Source organism: Bubalus bubalis, chromosome 3 (assembly GCF_019923935.1).
Source record: "Bubalus bubalis isolate 160015118507 breed Murrah chromosome 3, NDDB_SH_1, whole genome shotgun sequence".
Classification (NCBI taxonomy): domain Eukaryota; kingdom Metazoa; phylum Chordata; class Mammalia; order Artiodactyla; family Bovidae; genus Bubalus; species Bubalus bubalis.
Window position 1 is genome coordinate 58,861,326 of NC_059159.1, and position 24,450 is coordinate 58,885,775.

Consider the following 24,450-nt stretch of genomic DNA (forward strand, 5'->3'; position numbering starts at 1 on the left):
TTTGCCAGGGACTTCAGCACTTTAATTGGTGCCTGAGTACCCATCAAGTCACTTCCTCCAGTCCAGGGGTGGCCACACCTAATGGGCTCTGGATGTCCCATGCTCTTATCTCCTTGCTGTGGAAAGGTTTCTCTGTGCTTGGAATCCTTCAGAGGCTTGCTTCTTGGCTTTTTCCCTGGGTGGGAATGATCAAATTTCAGCCCAGACTCCTTTTTACTTGTTAGCCCAGAGTCTATTCCCTGAAAACCGATTTCCCAACTTGGGGATCTGGGAAAGGGACTAGGAACCATTAGGGAATTTGCTTTGAGGGCCAGTGGAATACGATTACAGGACTTCCACATTTCAGTTCAGTTCAGTCGCTCAGTCGTGTCTGACTCTTTGCAACCCCATGAATCGCAGCACGCCAGGACTCCCTGTCCATCACCAACTCCCAGAGTTCACTCAAACTCATGTCCACCGAGTCAGTGATGCCATCCAGCCATCTCATCCTCTGTCTTCCCCTTTTCCTCCTGCCCCCAATCCCTCCCAGCATCAGAGTCTTTTCCAATGAGTCAACTCTTCCCATGACGTGGCCAAAATATTGGAGTTTCAGCTTTAGCATCAGTCCTTCCAATGACCACCCAGGATGGATCTCCTTTAGGATGGATTGGTTGGATCCCATTGCAGTCCAAGGGACTCTCAAGAGTCCTCTCCAACACCACAGTTCAAAAGCATCAATTCTTTGGGGCTCAACTTTCTTCACAGTTCAACTCTCACATCCATACATGACCACTGGAAAAACCATAGCCTTGACTAGACGGACCTTTGTTGGCAAAGTAATGTCTCTGCTTTTGAATATGCTATCTAGGTTGGTCATAACTTTTCTTCCAAGGAGTAAGCGTCTTTTAATTTCATGGCTGCAGTGACCATCTACAGTGATTTTGGAGCCCAAGAAAATAAAGTCTGACACTGTTTCCACTGTTTCCCCATCTATTTCCCATGAAGTGATAGGACCAAATGCTGTGATCTTAGTTTTCTGAATGTAGACTTTAAGCCAACTTTTTCACTCTCCTCTTTCACTTTCATCAAGAGGCTTTTTAGTTCCTCTTCACTTTCTGCCATAAGGGTGGTGTCATCTGCATATGTGAGGTTATTGATATTTCTTCTGGCAATCTTGATTCCAGCTTGTGTTTCTTCCAGCCCAGCGTTTCTCATGATGTACTCTGCATATGAGTTAAATAAGCAGGGTGACTTATTTATACAGCCTTGACATACTCCTTTTCCTATTTGGAACCAGTCTGTTGTTCCATGTCCAGTTCTAACTGTTGCTTCCTGACCTGCATATAGGTTTCTCAAGAGGCAGGTCAGGTGGTCTGGTATTCCCATCTCTTTCAGAATTTTCCACAGTTTATTGTGATCCACACAGTTAAAGGCTTTGGCATAGTTAATAAAGCAGAAATAGATGTTTTTCTAGAACTCTCTTGCTTTTTCGATGATCCAGTGGATGTTGTCAATTTGATCTCTGGTTCCTCTGCCTTTTCTAAAACCATATCGAACATCTGGAAGTTCCCGGTTCATGTATTGCTGAAGCCTGGCGTGGAGAATTTTGAGCATTACTTTACTAACGTGTGAATTTCAGCATTCTTTGGCATTGCCTTTCTTTGGGATTGGAATGAAAACTGACATTTTCCAGTCCTGTGGCCACTGCTGAGTTTTCCAAATTTGCTGGCATATTGAGTGCAGCACTTTCACAGCATCATCTTTCAGGATTTGAAAGAGCTCAACTGGAATTCCATCACCTCCACTAGCTGTTTGTAGAAATGCTTTCTAAGGCCCACTTGACTTCACATTCCAGGATGTCTGGCTCTAGGTGAGTGATCACACCATCGTGATTATCTGGGTTTTGGAGCTCTTTTTTTGTACAGTTCTTCTGTGTAGTCTTGCCACATCTTCTTAATATCTTCTGCTTCTCTTAGGTCCATACGATTTCTGTCCTTTATCAAGCCCATCTTTGCATGAAATGTTACCTTGGTATCTCTAATTTTTTTTGAAGAGATCTCTAGTCTTTCCCATTCTGTTGTTTTCCTCTATTTTTTTGCATTGATCGCTGAGGAAGGCTTTCTTATCTCTTCTTGCTATTCTTTAGAACACTTCATTCAGATGCTTATCTCTTTCCTTTTCTCCTTTGCTTTTCGCTTCTCTTCTTTTCACAGCTATTTGTATGGTCTCCCCAGACAGCCATTTTGCTTTTTTGCATTTCTTTTCCATGGGAATGGTCTTGATCCCTGTCTCCTGTACAATGTCACGAACCTCATTCCATGGTTCATCAGGCACTCTATCTATCAGATCTAGTCCCTTAAATCTTTTTCTTACTTCCACTGTACAATCATAAGGCATTTGATTTAGGTCATACCTGAATGGTCTAGTGGTTTTCCCTACTTTCTTCAACTGAACTGTGAATTTGGCAATAAGGAGTTCATGATCTGAGCCACAGTCAGCTCCTGGTCTTGTATTTGTTGAGTGTATAGAGCTTCTCCATTTTGGCTGCAAAGAATATAATCAATCTGATTTTGGTGTTGACCATCTGGTGGTGTCCATGTATAGAGTCTTCTCTTGTGTTGTTGGAAGAGGGTGTTTGCTATGACCAGTGCATTCTCTTGGCAGAACTCTATTAGCTTTCATCCTGCTTCATTCCGTATTCCAAGGTCAAATTTGCCTGTTACTCCAGGTGTTTCTTGACTTCCTAATTTTGCATTCCAGTCTCCTATCATGAAAAGGACATCTTTTTTGGGTGTTAGTTCTAAGAGATCTTGTAGGTCTTCATAGAACCATTCATCTTCAGCTACTTTAGCATTACTGGTTGGGGCATAGACTTGGATTACTGTGATATTGAATGGTTTGCCTTGGAAATGAACAGAGATCATTCTGTCATTTTTGAGATTGCATCCAAGTACTGCATTTCAGACTCTTGTTGACCATGATGGCTACTCCATTTCTTCTAAGGGATTCCTGCCCGCAGTAGTAGATATAATGGTCATCTGAGCTAAATTCACCCATTCCAGTCCATTTAGTTCGCTGATTCCTAGAAGGTCGACATTCACTCTTGCCACCTCCTCTTTGACCACTTCCAATTTGCCTTGATTCATGGACCTAACATTCCCGGTTCCTATGTAATATTGCTCTTTACGTCATCGGATCTTGCTTCTATCACGTCACATCCACAACTGGGTATTGTTTTTGCTTTGGCTCCATCCCTTCATTCTCTCTGGAGTTATTTCTGCACTGATCTCCAGTAGCATATTGGGCCCCTACTGACTTGGGGAGTTCCTTTTTCCGTATCCTATCATTTTGCCTTTTCATTCTGTTCATGGGATTCTCAAGGCAAGAATACTGAAGTGGTTTGCCATTCCTTTCTCCAGTGGACCACATTCTGTCAGACCTCTCCACCATGACCCACCTGTCTTGGGTGTCCCCACAGGGCATGGCTTAGTTTCATTGAGTTAGACAAAGCTATTGTCCTAGTGTGATTAGATTGACTAGTTTTCTGTGATTAGGGTTTCAGTGTGTCTGCCCTCTGATGCCCTCTTGTAACACCTACTGTCTTACTTGGGTTTCTCTTACTTAGGACGTGGGGTATCTCTTCACAGCTGCTCCAGCAAAGCACAGCTGCTGCTCCTTACCTTGGATGAGGGGTATCTCCTCATGGCCACCCCTCCTGACCTTGAACTTGGAGTAGCTCCTCTAGGCCCTCCTGCGCCCACGCAGCCACCGCTCCTCAGACGTGGGGCAGCTCCTCTCTGCTGCGCTTGTTTGCCATCGCAGCTGCCTATGCAGAACTTCTACAGGACTGGGTAAATAGGCTCGTGGATGGCACAAACAAAACCTTGTGCTCACTACAAACCTGGATAAAGGAATAGTGTGCCCAGAAGAGATTGAGACAGACTTGCCTGTGAGTGTCCAGGAATCTCCGGCAGAGGTGTGAGTCAAAAGTGTCCTGCTACAGGGCCAGAGACACTGAATATAAGGGTGTGTGCACAAGTTCTTTTAAAGGAAGTCTCCATTATCTTCATTATCCCTACCATAGTTTAGCCTCAGGCCAAACAGCAGGGAGGAAACTAGCCCCACCCATCAACAGAAGATTGGATAAATATTTAGTGATCATGGCCCTGCCCATCAGAACAAGATCCAATTTCCCCCAAAGTCAGGCTCTCCCATTAGGAAGCTTCCATAAACCTCTAATCCTTATCCATCAGAGGGCAGACAGAATGAAAACCATAGTCACAGAAAACTAACCAAATTGATCACATAGACCACAATCTTCACTAACTCAATGAAACTATGAACCATGCCTTGTCAGGCCACCCAAGACAGACAGGTCATAGTGAAGGGTTCTGACAAAACATGGACCAGTAAAGAAATCACTGGCAAATCACTTTAGTATTCTTGTCTTGAGAATCCAATGAACAGTATGGAAAGGCAAACAGATATGACACTGAAAGGTGAACTCCCCAGCTCCGTAGATGTCCAATTTGCTACTGAAGACGAGTGGAGAAATAACTCCAGAAATAATCAAGAGACAGTATGAAAGTGAAAACAATGCCCAGTTGTGGATATGACTGGTTATGGAAGTAAGTCCGAAGCTGTAAAGAACAATTTTGCATAGAAACCTGGAATGTTAGGTCCATGAATCAAGGTAAATTGGAAGTGGTCAAACAGAAGATGGCAAGAGTGAACGTTGACATTCTAGGAATCAGTGAACTAAAATGAACTGAAATGGGTGAATTTAACTCAGATGACCATTATATCTACTAGTGTGGGCAAGAAACCCTTAGAATACATGGAGTAGGCATCATAGTCAACAAAAGAATCTAAAATGCAGTACTTGAATGCAATCTCAAAAATGACAGAGAGATCTCTGTTCGTTTCCAAGGCAAGCCATTCAATATCACAGTCATCCAAGACTATGCCCCAATAACTTATGCCAAAGAAGCTGAGGTTGAACAGTTCCATGATGACCTAAAAGGCCTTCTAGAACTAACACCCCCAAAATGTCCTTTTCATCATAGGGGACTTGTATGTAAAAGTAGGAAGTCAAGAGATACCTAGAGTAACAGGCAAGTTTGGCCTTATAACAAATGAAGTGGGGCAAAGGCTAACAGAGTTTGCCAAGAGAATCCACATAGCAAACACCCTCTTCCAAAAACACAAGATTCTACACATAAACATCATCAGATGGTCAATATCAAAATAAGATTGATCATATTCTCTGCAGCTGAAAATCTCTATACAGTCAACAATAAAGAAGACTGGGAGCAGATCCTGGCTCAGATCATGAACTCCTCATTGCCAAATTCAGATTTAAATTGAACAAAGTAGGGAAAACCACTAGACCATTCAGTTCAGTTCAGTTCAGTTCAGTTCACTCACTCAGTTGTGTCCAACTCTTTGTGACCCCATGAATTGCAGCATGCCAGGCCTCCCTGTCCAACACCAAGTCCGGGAGTTCACTCAAACTCATGTCCATTGAGTCGGTGATACCATTCAGCCATCTTATCCTCTGTCATCCCCTTTTCCTCCTGCCCCCAATCCCTCCCAGCATCAGAGACTTTTCCAATGAGTCAACTCTTCCCATGAGGTGGGCAAAGTATTGGAGTTTCAGCTTTAGCATCAGTCCTTCCAAAGAACACCCAGGACTGATCTCCTTTAGGATGGACTGGTTGGATCTTCTTGCAGTCCAGGGGACTCTCAAGAGTCTTCTCCAACACCACAGTTCAAAAGGCATCAATTCTTGGACGCTCAGCTTTCTTCACAGTCCAACTGTCACATCTATATATGACCACTGGAAAAACCATAGCCTTGACTAGACAGACCTTTGTTGGAAAAATAATGTCTCTGCTTTTGCATATGCTATCTAGATTGGTCATAAGTTTCTTTCCAAGGAGTAAGTGTTTGTTAATTTCATGACTGCAATCACTGTCTACAGTGATTTTGGAGCCCCAAAAAATGAAGTCTCACACTGTTTCCACTGTTTCCCCACCTATTTCTCATGGAGTGATGGGACCGGATGCCATGATCTTTGTTTTCTGAATGTTGAGCTTTAAGCCAACTTTTTCACTCTCCTCTTTCACTTTCATCAAGTGGCTTTTTAGTTCCTCTTCACTTTCTGCCATAAGGGTGGTGTCATCTGCCTATCTGAGGTTATTGATATTTTTCCCAGAAATCTTGATTCCAGCTTGTGCTTCTTCTGACCCAGCATTTCTCATGATGTACTCTGCACATAAATTAAATAAGCAGGGTGACAATATACAGCCTTGACGTACTCCTTTTCCTATTTGGAACCAGTCTGTTTTTCCATGTCCAGTTCTAACTGTTTCTTCCTGACCTACATATAGGTTTCTCAAGAGGCAGATCAGGTGGTCTGGTATTCCCTTCTCTTTCAGAATTTTCCACAGTTTCTTGTGATCCACACAGTCAAAGGCTTTGCATAGTCAATAAAGCATAAATGGATGTTTTTCTGGAACACTCTTGCTTTTTCGATGATCCATTGGATCTTGGCAATTTGATCTCTGGTTCCTCTGCCTTTTCTAAAACCAGGTTAAAAAAAAATAAATAAAATCAGCTTGAATATCTGGAAGTTCACAGTTCATGTATTGCTAAAGCCTAGCTTGGAGAATTTTGAGCATTACTTTCCTAGCTTGTGAGATGAGTGTAATTGTGTGGTAGTTTGAGCATTCTTTGGCATTGCCTTTCTTTGGGATTGGAATAAAAACTGACCTTTTCCAGTCCTGTGGCCACTGCTGAGTTTTCCAAATTTGCTGGCATATTGAGTGCAGCACTTGCACAGCATCATCTTTCAGGATTTGAAATAGCTCAACTGGAATGCCATCACCTCCACTAGCTTTGTTCATAGTGATGATTTCTAAGGTCCACTTGACTTCACATTCCAGGATATCTGGCTCTAGGTGAGTGATCACACCGTCATGATTATCTTGATCATGAAGATCCTTTTGTACAGTTCTGTGTATTCTTGCCACCTCTTCTTAACATCTTCTGCTTCTGTTAGGTCCCTACAATTTCTGTCCTTTATGGAGCCTATCTTTGCATGAAATGTTCCCTTGGTATCTCTAATTTTCTTGCAGAGATCTCTAGTCTTTCTCATTCTGTTGTTTTCCTCTATTTCTTTGCATTGATCACTGAAGAAGGCTTTCTTATCTCACCTTGCTATTCTTTGGAACTCTTCATTCAGATGCTTATATCTTTCCTTTTCTCCTTGCTTTTCACTTCTCTTCTTTTCACAGAGATCATTCAGGTATGGCCTAAGTCAAATCCCTTATGATTATGCAGGGCAAGTGACAAATAGACTCAAATAATTTGATTTGATAGACAGAATGCCTGAAGAACTATTGACAGAGGTTCATGACACTGTGCCTTAGGCAGTGATCAAGACCATCCCCATAAAAAAAGAAATCAAAAAAGGCAAAATGTTTATCTGAGAAGGCCTTAAAATAGCTGTGAAAAGAAGAGAAGTAAAAGGCAAAGGGGAAAAGGAAAGATACATCCATCTGAATGCAGAGTTCCAAAGAATAGCAAAGAGAGATAAGAAAGCCTTCCTATGTTATTAATGCAAAGAAATAGAGGAAAACAATAGAATGGGACAAACTAGAGAGCTTATTAAGAAAATTAAAGTTACCAAGGAAACATTTCATGCAAAGATGGGTACAATAAAGAACAGAAATGCTATAGCCTAATAGAAGCAGAAGATATTAAGAAGAAGTGGCAAGAATACACAGAAGAACTATATCATAAAGATCTTCATGACACAGATTATCACGATGGTGTGATCATTCACTTAGAGCCAGACATCTTGAAATGCAAAGCCAAGTGGGCCTTAGGAAGCATCATTACAGACAAAGCTAGTGGAAGTGGTGGAATTCCCGCTGAAGTATTTCAAATCCTAAAAGATGATGCTATTAAAGTACTGCACTTAATATGCCAGAAAATTTAGAAAACTCAGCAGTGACTGCAAAATGTCAGTTTTCATTCCAATCCCAAAGAAAGGCAATGCCAAAGAATGTTCAAACTACCAAATATTTGTACTCATCTCACATGCTAGCAAAGTAATGCTCATAATTCTCCAAGTAAGGCGTCAACAGTACCCGAAGTGAGAACTTTCAGATGTTCAAGCTGGATTTAGGAAATACAGAGGAACCAGAGATCAAACTGCCAACATCCACTGGATCATTGAAAGAGAAGGGAGTTCCAGGAAAACATCTACTTCTGTTTTGTTGACTATGCCAAAGCCTTTGACTGTATGAATCAGAACAAACTGTGGAAAATTCTTCCAGAAATGGGAATACCATTCCACCTTACCTGCCTCCTGAGAAATGTGTATGCAAGTCAAGAAGTAACAGAAAGAACCAGACATGGAACAACAGACTGGTTACAAATTGGGAATGGCAGTATTTTGTCACTGTGTTTATTTAACTTCTATGCAGAATACATAATGGGAAATGCTGGGTTGGATGAAGTACAAGCTGAAATCAAAGTTGCCGGAAAAAATACCAATAACTGCAGATATGCAAATGACACCACCCTTAGGCAAAAATGGAAGAGGAAATAAAGAACCTCTTGATGCAAATGAAAGAGGAGAGTGAAAAAGTTGGCTTAAAAACTGAACATTCAAAAAATGAAGATCATGGCATCCAGTCCCAACACTTCATGGCAAATAGATGGGGAAACAATGGAAACAGTGAAAGACATTCTTTTCTTGAGCTCCAAAATCACTGCACAGGGTGACTACAGCCATGAAATCAAAAGATGCTTGCTCGTTGTAAGAAAAGTTATGACCAACCTAGACAGCATATTAAAAATCAGAGACATTACTTTGCTGACAATGGTCCATCTAGTCAAAGCTATGTTTTGTTTTGTTTTGTTTTGTTTTTCCAGTAATCATTTATGGAAGTGAGAGTTGGACCATAAAGAAGGCTGAGTGCTGAAGAATTGATGCTTTTGAACTGTGGTGTTGGAGAAGATTCTTGTGAGTCTTTTGGACTGCAATGAGATCAAACCAATCAACCCTAAAGGAAATAAGTCTTGAATATTCATCAGAAGGACTGATGCTGAAGCTCCAATACTTTGGCCACCTGATGCAAAGAACTGACTCATTGGAAAAGACCCCAGTGATGGGAAAGTTTGAAGGCTGGAGGGGAATAGGCAACAGAAGATGAGATGGTTGGATGGCATTACCAACTGGATGGACATGAGTTTTAGCCAATTCCAGGAGTTAGTGATGGACAGGGAAGCCTGGTGTGCTGCAGTCCATGGGGTCACAATGAGTCAGATATGACTGAGCCGACTGAACTGTACCGTACTGGGACTGTGCCCTCTACCAGGTTATTTATGTACATTTGCTAAACTTGAAGGTGAAGAAAAGGATTCTTTAAGATTATCCCTTGACTGGGCTTTCCATACGGTGCTAACAGTAAAGCACCCATCTGCCAATGCAGGAGATGTAAGAGACAGGGGTTTGATCTGTTTGGGAAGATCCCCTGAAGGAGGGTATGGCAACCCCCTCCTATATTCTTGCTTGAAGAATCCCATGGACAGAAGAGCCTGGTGAGCTATGCTCCATGGGGTTGCAATGAGTCATACACAACCGAAGCTACTTAGCATGCACTCAGGCATCCCTTGAGTATAACCCATATCTGTGATTCCTGGTTGGAGTCAGAACCTCATTTCAGGTCCAAATCTCTCTGGATCTCAATTTCATGAGTAACGAGGCAGGGACTTATATGGGTCTCCTGAGATAGTCAGTATTATCCTCCCCTATATCCTCCATTTTAGCTCTTTTCTGAAGTATTTAAATAACAGTATCTGATGCACATTTTCTCAGTTGTTGTACAGACACCAAAACTCACACCAAAAGGAAAATTTTAACTACTTGATGACCATGAGCATATAGAATTGATGTTTACTTCTGTGATGGCTCAGTGGGTAAATAATCCACCTGCCATGAAGGATACACAGGAGGACATGAGTTTGATCCCCAGGTTGGGAAGACCCCCTGAGGATGGCATGGCAATCCAGTCTGGTATTCTTGCCTCCAGACTCCTATGGACAGAGGATTCTGGCGGCTTGACTATGCATGACTGAATTGAATCAAGTTTGGTTCTGTAAAACATATGCCTGCTTCTGCAAAGCTTGGAGGACAAAGAAAGCAAGATCATGAACATTAATGAACCAATGTCAGACAATCAAATTGAAAATTGAGTATCTAAAACTCTAAGAATTTATTTGAATACATTCTGTGAGATTTTCCAAGTAAGTTTGCTTTATTAAAAGATAACTTGTGTAGCCAAAAAAAAAAAAAAAAAAGATAACTTGTGTAAATAAAATGGCCTTTCAGGTGAAAGTAGTTGCAACTCTCTATTAGCTGGGACCTCTTTCCTAAACTGGCCAGAATATTTAGCATATACTTTTCCATTGATATCTCAAAGGAAGTAATGATTAGTACCATGTTACTTTTAAAATGTAATATTAAGCCACTGCAAGGTGAAGTCCTTGACACTATTTTTATCAGGGGGACACCTGGAATTGATTAACTCAGGGCAGGTTATTCCTAAGAAATGGAACGAATCAGATCACTTGATCCTAAACATCTGAGTTGCTCAGTAAGTACCGATTCTCTGATACAGTTTGCATTACATCAGACACAAGAAGGCTCACTGTCAGAGGTCACATCAAATGTGAAGAAAAGGAATAAAGCAGGAAAGAATTGGTCAGCTATACATTCCTGTGTAAAGGAAGTAGTTCTTTGAAAACCTTAGCACTTGCTCTGAGTTCAGAACTTAAAGCAATATGTTTTCCCATTTCCGGTATTATATATTCTTTCCATAGTCACAAGATTTACTTTTAGAGCATCTAAGAGAATGATTAGATAAGACGAGACAGGTGGGTGAGGTGGAGGGGTGGCTGAGGTGGCCTGCACACCCCCGTGGTGGTGCCATGTGCATGCATCCTGCAGTAGTGCCCTGCTTTTGCTCCTGTCCACTTTTATCCTGAAGACTCCCTTTGGGTAATCTTTTCAGGACCCCTGCAATATTTTTTTGTTGTGTTTCCAATTCTACCTGGCAGAAGGGCCCTTTGAGAGAGGAGATGGGCTGGACCAAGTGCCCTGAGACACCACCACACAAGAATAAGCCCTAAGCCTTTGAAGTGGGAGCACTGACTCCAAGACCCTAGACTACCAGACAACTAGCCCTAGGGAGAATCAAATACTGAGAACTTACACAAAGGAAACCACTTGAATACAAGACCCATCCAACCACCAGTAGCACCCGGTGTAGGACATCTCATCTATATGACAAACAAAACAAAACTACAAGCCTAATCATCAGCAGACAGGATTACCACCTCATTCTGCCTTGTGCATCACAGGAAAAACAAACAAACAAAAAGTGAGCACAAATCTCACGCTATTCAAAGCTTGCACAAGCCACTGGACCAAACTTAGGAGGGCAGAAACCAAAAGGAAGAAAGAATTCAACTGTGAAACCTGTCAAAAGGAAACCTCAAACACAATAAGTTGAAAAGGCAGTGAAATACTACACAAATGAAGGAACAAACTAGAATCAGACATACAAATAAATGAAGAGGGAATAGGCAAAATACCTGAATAAGGATTCAGAATAATGATAGAAAAGATGATCAAAAACCTAGAAAACAGAATGGAGAAAATGGAAGAATCAATTAACAAAGACCTAAAAGAATTAAAGAATAAGTGTACAGAAACAAACAACACAATTACTGAAATTAAAAATGCTCTAGAAGGAATCAATAGTAGAATATCTGAACCAGAAGAACGAATCAGTGAGCTAGAAGATGAGATGGTGGAAATAACTTCTGAAGAGCAGAGTAAAGTAAAAAGAATGAAAAGAACTGAAGATAGTCTCAGAGATACTTGGACAATATCAAACACCAACATGAGATTATATAGGTCCCAGAAGAAGAAGAGAAAAAGAAAGGGTATGAGAAACATTTTGAAGATATTATAGTTGAAAATTTCTCCAATATGAAAAGGAAATAGTCAATCAAGTTAGAGAAGCAAAAAACGTCCAGTACAGGAAAAACACAAGGAGAAACATGCCAAGACACATACTAATCAAACAAAGACTAAACACAAAGAAAGAATGTAAAAAACAGCAAGGGAAAAACAAGTAATGAACAAGGGAAACCCCATACACTTAACAGCTGATCTTTCAGCAGAACTGCTGCATGCCAGAAGAGAATAGCAGGATATATTTAAGTACTGAAAGGGAAAAATCCATAACCAAGATTATTGTATGTGGCAAGAATCTCATTCAGAATTGATGGAGAAATAGAAAGCTTTCACACAAGCAAAAATTAAGAGAATTCAGTACCACCAAGTCAGCTTTACAACAAATATTGAAGAAAATTCTCCATGCCAGGCTGCAGCAATACGTGAACCATGAATCATGAACATGTTCAAGCTGGTTTTAGAAAAGGCAAAGGAACCAGAGATCAAATTGCCATTATCCCCTTAATCATTGAAAAAGCAAGAGAACTCCAGAAAAACATGTATTCCTGCTTTATTGACTATGCCAAAGCCTTTGACTGTGTGGATCACAACAGACTGGGAAATTCTGAAAGAGATGGGGATACCAGATGGCCTGACCTGCCTCTTGAGAAACCTGTATGCAGGTCAGGAAGCAACAGTTAGAACTGGACATGGAACAACAGACTGGTTCCAAATAGAAAAAGGAGTACGTGAAGGCTGTATATTGTCACCCTGCTTATTTAACTTATATATAGAGTACATTATGAGAAACGCAGGGCTGGAGGAAGCACAAGGTGGAATCAAGATTTCCAGGAGAAATATCAATAATCTCAGATATGCAGATAACACCACCCTTATGGCAGAAAGTAAGGAAAAACTAAAGAGCCTCTTGATGAATGTGAAAGAGGAGAGTGAAAGAGTTGGCTTAAAGCTCAACATTCAGAAAACTAAGATCATGGCATCTGGTCCCATCACTTCATGGGAAGTAGATGGGGAAACAGTGGCTGACTTTACATTGTTGGGCTCCAAAATCACTGCAGATGGTGATTTTAGCCATGAAATTAAAAGATATTTACTCCTTGGAAAGAAAGTTATGACCAACCTAGACAGCATATTAAAAAGCAGAGACATTACTTTGTCACCAAAGGTCCATCTAGTCAAGGCTATGGTTTTTCCAGTGGTCATGCATGGATGTGATAGTTGGACTATGAAGAAAGCTGAGCACCGAAGAATTGATGCTTTTTACCTGTGGTGTTGGAGAAGACTCTTGAGAGTCCCTTGGACTGCAAGGGGATCAAACCAGTCCATTCTGAAGGAGATCAGTCCTAGGTGTTCTTTGGAAGGACTGATGTTATAGCTGAAACTCCAATATTTTGGCCACCTGATGTGAAGAGCTGACTCATTTGAAAGGACCCTGATGCTGGGAAAGATTGAGGGCAGGAGGAGAAGGGGACAACAGAGGATGAGATGATTGGATGGCATCACCAACTCAATGGACATGGGTTTGGGTAGACTCCAGCAGTTGGTGATGGACAGGGAGACCTGGCATGCTGCACTTCATGGGGTCTCAAAGAGTCAGATGTGACTGAGTGATTGAACTGAACTGATATAGTCAAGAAATAAAACAGAAGAAAATGTTCTACAAATCAACCCCAAACAATGAAGAAAATGGAAATATGGAGATATATATATATATATATATATATATATATAATTACTTTAAATGTAAACAGATTAAATGTTGCAACCAAAAGAAACAGACTGGCTGAATAGATACAAAAACAAGACCCATATATATACATGCTGTCTACAAGAAACCTACTTCATGCATAAAGACACATATAGACTGAAAGTGAGAGGATGCAAAAATGTATTCCATGTAAATTCGAAGCAAAAGAAAGGTGGAGTAGCAATTCTGATATCAGAGAAAATAAACTTTATATAAAGAAGATTGCAAGAGATAAGGAAGGACACTACATAATGATCAAGGGATCAATCCAAGAAGAAGATATAACAATTGTAAATATCTATGCACCCAACATAGGAGAACCTCAATACATAAGACAACACTAACAGACATAAAAGGAGAAATTGACAGTAACACAGTAATTGTAGGAGACTTTATCACCCCAATCAAACCAAAGGACAGATCAGCAAAACAGAAAATTAATAAGGAAACACAAGTCTTAAATGATACATTAGATGAGATGGATCTCACTGATATCTTCAGGACATTCAATTCAAATGCAGAAGAATACACTTTCTTCTCAAGTGCACATGGAACATTCTTCAGGATGGACCATATCTTGGGTCACAAATAAAACCTCAGTAAATTTATGAAAATTGGAGTCATGTCAAGCTTCTTCTTCTGACCACAATGCAATGACACTAGATATCAATTACAAGAAAAAAAGTGTAAAAAACACAAACATCTGGAAAGTAAACAATACATTTCTAAATAATGAACAGGTTACTGAAGAAATCAAAAGGGAAATAAAAAAATTATAGAAATAAATAACAATGAAAACAGGACAACTCAAAACCTATGGGATGCAGCAAACACAGTCCTAAGAGGGAAGATTATAGCAATACAATCCTACCTCAAGAAAGAAGAAAAACATTGAATAGACCATCTAACTTTACACCTAAAACAACTGGACAAAGAAGAACAGAAAAGCCCAAAATTAGCAGAAGGAAAGAAATCATAAAGTTCAGAACAGAAATAATTGAAAAAGAAATGAAGGAAACAATAGTAAAGATCAATAAAACTAAAAGCTGGTTCTTTGAGAAGATAAACAAAATTGGCAAATCTTTAGCTGGACTCATCAAGAAAAAAAGAGAGAAGAATCAATCAACAAATTTAGAAATGAAAAAGGAGAGGTTACAACAGACAATGCACAAATACAAAGTATTATAAGAGACTATTATGAATAACTATATGGCAATAAAATGGATAATCTGGAAGAAATGGACAGATTCTTAGATAAATTCAGTCTTCCAAGAATGAACCAAGAAGAAATAGAAATTATGAGCAACCCAAGTACAAGCATTGAAATTGAAGCTGTGATAAAAAATCCCCCCAAAACACAAAAGCCCAGGACTAGATGGCTTCACAGGAGAATTGTATCAAACATGTAGAGAAGAGCTAATGCCTATCCTTCTAAAACTATTTCAGAAAATTGCAGAGGAAGGAATACTGCCAAACTTTGTCTACGAGACCACCATTACCCCGATACCAAAACCAGACAAAGACATCAGAAAAAAAGAAAATTACACGCCAATATCACTGACGAAAATAGATGCAAAAATCTTCAACAAAATTTTAGCAGAGTTCAGCAACACATCAAAAAGCTCGTACACCATGATCAAATTGGGTATATTCCAGGGATGCAAGGATTCTTCAATATATGCAAATCAATCAATATGATATACCATATTAAAAAATTGAAAGATAAAACCACGTGATAGTGTCAATAAATGCAGAAAAAGCCTTTGACAAAATTCAGCACCCATTTATGATTTAAACTCTTCAAAATATGGGCATAGAATGAACCTACTTCAATATAGTAAAGGCCATATGTGATAAGCCTACAGCAAACATTATTCTCAATGGTGAAAACTGAAAGAATTCCCCCCTAAAATCAGGAACAAGACAAGGGTGTCATTTTCACCACTATTGTTCAGCATAGTTCTGGAAGTCCTAGCTACAGCAATCAGAGAAGAAAAAGAAATAAAATGAATCAGGATTGGAAAAGAAGAAGTAAATCTCTCACTGTTTGGAGATGACATGATACTGCACATAGAAATCCCTAAAGATAGTGTCAGAAAATTATTAGTGTCAGAAAATTATGAGACATAATCAGTGAATTTAGCAAAGTCACAGGATACAAAATCAGTACTCAGAAATCACTTGCTTTTCTATATACTAATAGTGAAAATTCAGAAAGAGAAATTAAGAAATCAATCCCACTCACCATTACAAGAAAAATAATCAAATATCTAGGAATAAACTTACCTAAGGAGACAAAACAACTGTACACAGAAAATGATAAGACACTAATGAAAGAAATCAAAGATGACATAAACAGATGGAGAAATAGTCCATGTTCTTGGGTAGGAAGAATCAATATTTTGAAAATGACTTCATTACCAATCTACAGATTCAATGTGATCCCTATCAAATTACCATTGGGATTTTTCACACAACTGGAACAACAACAACAAAAAATCACAATTCATATGGAAACACAAAAGATCCTGAATAGCCAAAACATTCTTGAGAAAGAAGAATGGAGCTGGAGAAATCAACCTTCCTGACTTCACATTATACTACAACGTTAGGACTTCCCTGGTGGCTCAGAGGATAAAGCCTGTAATGCAGGAGTCCTGGGTTCCATCCCTGGGTTGAGAAGATCCCCTGGAGAAGGAAATGGCAATCCACTCCAGTATTCTTGCCTGGAGAATTCCATGGAGAGAAGGGTGAACGGGATCGCAAAGAGTCGGACACGACTGAGCGACTTCACACGCACAATGCTACATACAAGACAGCACGGTACTGGCACAAAAACAGAAATATAGACCAATGGAACAAGATAGAAAGCCCAGAAATGAACCCATGCACCTATAGGTACCTTGTTTTTGACAAAGGAAGCAAGAATATACAATGAAACAAAGATAACCTCTTCAAAGAATGGTACTGGGAAAACTGGACAGCTACATGTAAAAGAATGAAATGAGAACACTTCCTAACACCATACAGAAAAATAAACTTAGAATGGATTAAAGACCTAAATGTAAGACCAGAAACTAGAAAACTCTTAGAGGAAAGCATAGGCAGAACACTCGATGGCATAAATCAAAGCAAGATCCTTTGTGATTCACCTCCTAGAGTAATGGAAATAAAAACAAAATTAAACAAGTAGGACCTGATTAAATTTAAAAGCTTTTGCACAGCAAATGAAACTATAAGCAAGGTGAAAAGACAGCCCTCAGAATGGAAGAAAATAATAGTCAATGAAACAACTGAGAAAGGATTAATTTTCAAAATATACAAGCAGCTCATATAACTCAATGCCAGAAAAAGAAACAACCAAATCAAAAAGTGGTAAAAAGACCTAAGCAGACATTTCTCCAAAGAAGACGTACGGATGGCTAACAAACACATGAAAAGATGCTCAACATAGCTCAATATTAGAGATATGCAAATCTGAACCACATTGAGATATCACCTCGCACCAGTCAGAATTTGAAAGTGAAGTCGTTCAGTCGTGTCTGATTCTTTGTGACCCCATGGACTCCTCCGTCCATGGGATTTTCCAGGCAAGAATACTGGAGTGGGTTGCCATTTCCTTCTCCAGGGGATCTTCCCGACCTAGGTCTCCCACATTGTAGGCAGATGCTTTTACTGTCTGAGCCACAAGGGAAGTCCTAAATGGCCCTCATCAAAAAGTCTACACACAATAAATGCTGGAGAGAATGTGGAGAAAAGGGAACGCTCTTGAACTCTTGACAGGAATGCAAATTGATACAGTCACTATGGAAGACAGTATGGAGATTCCTTAAAAAACTAGGAATAAAACCACCGTATGACCCAGCAATCCCACTCCTAGGCGTACACCTTGAGGAAACCAAAATTGAAAAGGCATGTATCCCATTGTTCATTGCAGCACTATTTACAATAGCTAGAACATGGAAGCATCCTAGATGTCCACTGACTGATGAGTGGATGAAGAAGTTGTGATATATATACACAATGGAATATTACTCAGCTGTAAAAAGGAACACATTTGAGTCTTTTCTAAAGAGGTATATGAACCTAGAACTTATTATATAGAGTGAAGTTAAGTCAGAAAGAGAGAGAGATTAATATCGTATTCTAAGTTATATATAAAGAATCTAGAAAAATGTTACTGTAGAATTTATTTACAGGGCAGCAGTGGCGAAACAGATATACAGAATAGACTTATGGTCATGGGAAGAAGGGAGGAGAGGGTGAGATGTATGGAAAAAATAACATGGAAACTTACATTACCATATGTAAAATAGATAGCCAACAGGAAGTAACTGTATGGCTCAGAAATCTCAAACAGGGGCTCTGTATTCACATAGAGGGGTGGGATGGGAGGGAGATGTGAGAGAGGTTCAAAAGTGAGGTATGATATATTCATATCTATAACTGATTCATGTTGAGGTTTGACAGAAAACAGCAAAATTCTGTAAAGCAATTATTCTTCAATTAAAAAAAATTTTTAAAAAGAAGAGACAAAAATGTAAAATAAAATTAAATCCAAAATGATAGGCATCTTCTGCTGAGATGAAATTTCCACACTTTTATCACACAAATAATGCATTCCCTATTTCTTATCTTATTTACAACCTATTCTCTGGTTTTAAATGCTTCATATGGAATTTCTGTTTCAGTGGACCATTGTATTTGGAGGAAAGGTACTAGAGTCACTCAGTGGTAACATATCTATGTACCTTCTTGGTTAATATATATACATTTGCTACTACAGAACCAGGAGGAGAATTCACTTTTCTAGAAGATCTTCAACATCTGTATTCTGCAAGTTAAACTAATATATAAGACATATAAAAAGCTTTCAACTTAATATATCATGAAAAGCAATCAATTAACTTAAACAGTGTGTTAAGGCTTTAAAAATCATTCCTGCCATGTCCCTGAGACAGGATGGAAAGGGGAAAAACATGAAGAAAGCAGGAAGCTGTTGGGTTGGAATAAAGACCCAAGCTTGAACAGCTGAAACCAAGGTGGCTTTGTGAATAGTCTAGTCATTGAACTTTGGCTCACTATACCTTCATTATGATATTAAAATCATTCCCCTTCATCCCATGACAGTTCCAAGACATAAGAGGCCAGAAAGTGGTCAGCAGCCTAATTCCTGAGGAATCCCCACCTGATTCCCTACATAGCCTATGAAATTACTTAACCATAAACACCTACAACCCCATGCCCTGGGGCTGCTCTCATTTTCTGGGATGGCCCACATTCTACCTATGGAATGTGTATCTCTGTAAATCAACTTGTTTTCCCCTTACTCTGGTTTGCTCTTGAATTCTTTCATGCATGAAGCCCAGAATCCTCACTTGAAGGTCTGTCCTAAGGAGTCCTGCAGGTCCCAGTATGTGACAGTTCCCTGTCCTGCAACATAGCAACAAGGACTTTGGTTTGAGTGTCAAAAAGATTAGTGGAAAAATTGGTAGCTATGCAATTTGATGCTAGCAAAATCTCTCTGGGTTTTCTCATGTACAATATTGACATAATAATATGAATTTCAATAGATGCTATTAGGATGAAATGAGATAATTTATGAAAAGTGTTCTGATTTTGACAAACACAGTGAACACTATGTTTAATCTTTTTTTTACTTCTTGGCTTAAATAGGCTACCTGCTTTTGAGACTTTCATATATCATCTAGGGAAATGACCACATGTACTTCGTATGTTGTGCCATGCTAGGTCACTTCAGTTGTGTCCAGCTCTCGGCAACCCTATGGGCTGTAGCCTGCCAAGCTCCTCTATCCATGGGATTCTCCAGGAAAGAATACTGGAGTGGGTTGCTGTGCCCTCCACCAGGGGATCTTCCTGATCCAAGGATCAAACCCATGTTTCCTGTGGCTCCCTCATTGTAGGTGGATTCTTAGCGTACAATGTGATGGGAGTTGGTGATAGATAGGGAAGCCTGGTGTGCTGCAGTCCATGGGGTCAAAAAGAGTCGGACACAACTGAGTGACTAACTGAACTGCTATGGAGAAGATAAAGAAATGGATATGTTTCCTCTTTTCAGCTTTATTGAGGTATAATTGACAAAGTTGTAAGATACTTAAAGTGTACAACAGGAAGATATAATAGACATATTACACTGGGAAAAGATCACCCCCCCCCAACACCTACTGTGGTAAATAACACAGGTTTAGTTCACTTCAGTTCAGTTCAGTCCCTCAGTTGTGTCCGACTCTTTGCGACCCCATGAAACACAGCATTCCAGGCCTCCCTGTCCATCAGCAACTCCCAGAGTTTACCCAAACTCACGTGCATTGAGTTGGTGATGCCATCCAGCCATATCATCCTCTGTCGTCCCCTTCTCCTCCTGCCCCCAATCCCTCCCAGCATCAGAGTCTTTTCCAATGGGTCAACTCTTTGCATGAGGTGGTATTGGAGTTTCAGCTTCAACATCAGTCCTTCCAATGAACACCCAGGACTGATCTCCTGTAGGATGGACTGGTTGGATCTTCTTGCAGTCCAAGGGACTCTCAACAGTCTTCTCCAACACCACAGGTAAAAAGCATCAATACTTTGGCTCTCAGATTTCTTTATAGTCCAACTCTCACATCCATACACGACCATTGGAAAAAGCATAGCCTTGACTAGATGGACCTTTGTTGGCAAAGTAATGTCTCTGCTTTTGAATATGCTATCTAGGTTGGTCAAAACTTTTCTTCCAAGGAGTAAGTGTCTTTTAATTTCATGGCTGCAGTCACCATCTGCAATGATTCTGGAGCCCCCAAAAATAAAGTCTGACACTGTTTCCACTGTTTCCACATCTATTTGCCATGAAGTGATGGGACCAGATGCCATGATCTTAGTTTTCTGAATGCAGAGCTTTAAGCCAACATTTCCACCCTCCTCTTTCACTTTCATCAAGAGGCTTTTTAGTTCCTCTTCACTTTCTACCATAAGGGTGGTGTCAGCTGCATATCAGGTTATTGATATTTCTCCTGGCAATTTTGATTCCAGCTTGTGCTTCTTCCAGTCTAGCATTCCTCATGATGTACTCTGCATAGAAGTTAAATAAGCAGGGTGACAATATACAGCCTTGACCTACTCCTTTTCCTATTTGGAACCAGTCTGTTTTTCCATGTCCAGTTCTAACTGTTGCTTCCTGACCTGCATATAGGTTTCTCAAGAGGCAGGTGAGGTGGTCTGGTATTCCCATCTCTTTCAGAATTTTCCACAGTTGATTGTGATCCACACAGTTAAAGGCTTTGGCATAGTCAATAAAGCAGAAATAGATGTTTCTCTGGAACTCTCTTGCTTTTTCCATAATCCAGCAGATGTTGGCAATTTGACCTCTGGTTCCTCTGCCTTTTCTAAAACCAGCTTGAACATCTGGAAGTTCATGGTTCACGTATTGTTGAAACCTGGCTTGGGGAATTTTGAGCATTACTTTACTAGCTTGTGAGATGAGTACAATTGTGTGGTGGTTTGATCATCCTTTGGCATTGCCTTTCTTTGAGATTGGAATGAAAACTGACATTTTCTAATCCTGTGACTACTGCTGAGTTTTTCAAATTTGCTGGCACATTGAGTGCAGCACTTTCACAGCATCATCTTTCAGGATTTGAAATAGCTCAACTGGAATTCCATCACCTCCACTAGCTTTGTTCAAAGTGATGCTTTCTAAGGCCTACTAGACTTCACATTCCAGGATGTCAGGCTCTGTTCACCTCTCATATATTCTTTTTTTTTTTTTTTTTTTTTAGGTGAGGACATTTAAATTCTACTCTCTTAGTAAGTTTCAGTTATACAACACAGTGTTATCAACTATAGTCAAAACGTCCAACATTAGATCCTCAGTTATTTTTTATCTTATAACTGAAAGCTTGTACTCTTTTACCAATTCTCCTTATTTCTCCCATCACCACCCATCCCTGCCTGCCTAAATGATACTATACTGCATTTGATTTCTTCTGTCTGATTTAATTTACCTGCCCTTCAGGTTTATTCATGTTGTTTCAAATGGCATGATTTTCTCCTGTTTGCTGCTGCTGCTGCTGCTAAGTTGCTTCAGTCATGTCCGACTCTGTGTGACCCCATAGATGGCAGCCCACCAGGCTCCTCTGTCCCTGGGATTCTCCAGGCAAGAGTACTGGAGTGGGTTGCCATTTCCTTCTCCAATGTATGCATGCACACTAAATTGCTTCAGTCGTGTCTGACTCTGTGCAACCCCATGGTCAGTAGCTCACCAGTCTCCTCTGTTCATGGAATTCTCTAGGCAAGAGTATTGGAGTGGGTTCCCAGTTCCTTCTCCACTCTCCTGTTTTAAGGCGGAGTAATGTCGCATGTGTGTGTTACATACATCAAAATAATGGATATATTCATCCATAGTGGCTATACTAGTTTACATTCCTATCAACAGTGTACAAGGATTCCCTTTTCTCCACATCCTCACCAGCATTTGTTATCTCTTGATTTTTTGATAATACCTAGATAACAAAGCTAGTGGAGGTGATGGAATTCCAGTTGAGCTATTTCAAATCCTGAAAGATGATGCTGTGAAAGTGCTGCACTCAATATGCCAGCAAATTTGGAAAACTCAGCAGTGGCCACAGGACTGGAAAAAGTCAGTTTTCATTCCAATCCCAAAGAAAGGCAATGCCAAAGAATGCTCAAACTACTGCACAATTGCACTCATCTCACATGCTAGTAAAGTAATGCTTGAAATTCTCCAAGCCAGGTTTCAGCAATATGTGAACCGTGAACTTCCTGATGTTCAAGCTTGTTTTAGAAAAGGCAGAGGAACTAGAGACCAAATTGCCAACATCCACTGGATCATAGAAAAAGCAAGAGAGTTCCAGAAAAACATCTATTTCTGCTTTATTGACTATGCCAAATCCTTTGACTTTGTGGATCACAAGAAACTGGAAAATTCTGAAAGAGAAGGGAATACCAGACCACCTGACCTGCCTCTTGAGAAACCTACATGCAGGTCAGGAAGCAACAGTTAGAACTGGACATGGAACAACAGACTGGTTCCAAATAGGAAAAGGAGTACGTCAAGGCTGTATATTGTCACCCTGTTTATTTGACTTCTATGCAGAGTACATCATGAGAAACACTGGACTGAAAGAAGCACAAGCTGGAATCAAGATTGCTGGGAGAAACATCAATAACCTCAGATATGCAGATGACACCACCCTTACGGCAGAAATTGAAGAGGAACTAAAAAGCCTCTTGATGAAAATGAAAGAGGAAAGTGAAAAAGTTGGCTTAAAGCTCTACATTCAGAAAACTAAGATCATGGCATCTGGTCCCATCACTTCATGGCAAATAGATGGGGAAACAGTGGAAACAGTGTCAGACTTTATTTTTTAGGGGGCTCCAAAGTCACTGCAGATGGTGACTGCAGCCATGAAATTAAAAGACACTTACTTCTTGGAAAGAAACTTATGACCAACCTAGATAGCATATTGAAAGGAAGAGACATTATTTTGCCAACAAAGGTCCGTGTAGTCAAGGCTATGGTTTTTCCAGTGGGCATATATGGATATCAGAGTTGGACTGTGAAGAAGGCTGAGCACTGAAGAATTGATGCTTTTTACCTGTGGTGTTGGAGAAGACTCTTGAGAGTCCCTTGGACTGCAAGGAGATCCAACCAGTCCATTCTGAAGGAGATCAGCCCTGGGATTTCTTTGGAAGGAATGATGCTAAAGCTGAAACTCCAGTACTTTGGCCACCTCATGCAGAGTTGACTCACTGGAAAAGACTCTGATGCTGGGAGGATTGGGGGCAGGAGGAGAAGGGGATAACAGAGGATGAGATGGCTGGATGGCATCACTGACTCGATGGACATAAGTCTGAGTGAACTCTAGGAGTTGGTGATGGACAGGGAGGCCTGGCGTGCTGGGATTCATGGGGTTGCAAAGAGTCGGACACGACTGAGTGACTGTACTGAACTGAACTGAACGGGTGTGAAGTATCATTCATTGTTGTTTTGATTTGCATTTCTCTCATGATTAGTGATATTGAGAACCTTTTCATGTACCTTTTGACCATTTATATATCTTTTCTTAAACAAATGTCAATTTAAGTCTTTTGTCAAATTTTATTGTGTTATTTGATTTTATGTTCTTATGTTTTATGGAAGTGAAGACTTTAGTCACTCAGTAATGTCTGACTGTTTGTGACTCTGTGGGCAGTAGCCCGCCAGGTCTCACTGTCCATGAGATTCTCCAGGCAAGAAAACTGAAGTGGGTTGCCATTCTCTTCTCCAGGGGATCTTCCTGATCCAGGGGTCAAACCTGGGTCTCCTGCATTGTGGGGAGACTCTTGCAGATTCTTTACCAACTGAGCCACCAGGTTTCTTGTCAACTTTATGAATTAACCCCTTATTGGATATGTGGTTTGCAGATATTTTCCTCCAGTTCCATAAGTTACCTTTTAATTTTGTCAATGGTTTCTTTTGCTGTGCAGAAGAACCCAGGGATTGCAGGTGAATTCTTTCCCATCTAAGACACCAGGGAAGCAGGAAGTTACCAGCAACTTGGTTTTATTGTTGGAGTGGATCAAAGGGAGAAGAAAGTTTCTAGGAAAGATTGCAGTCAGCCCCTAAATGCTCTTCAATAACAAACTGGACCCCCAGGCAACATCTGTA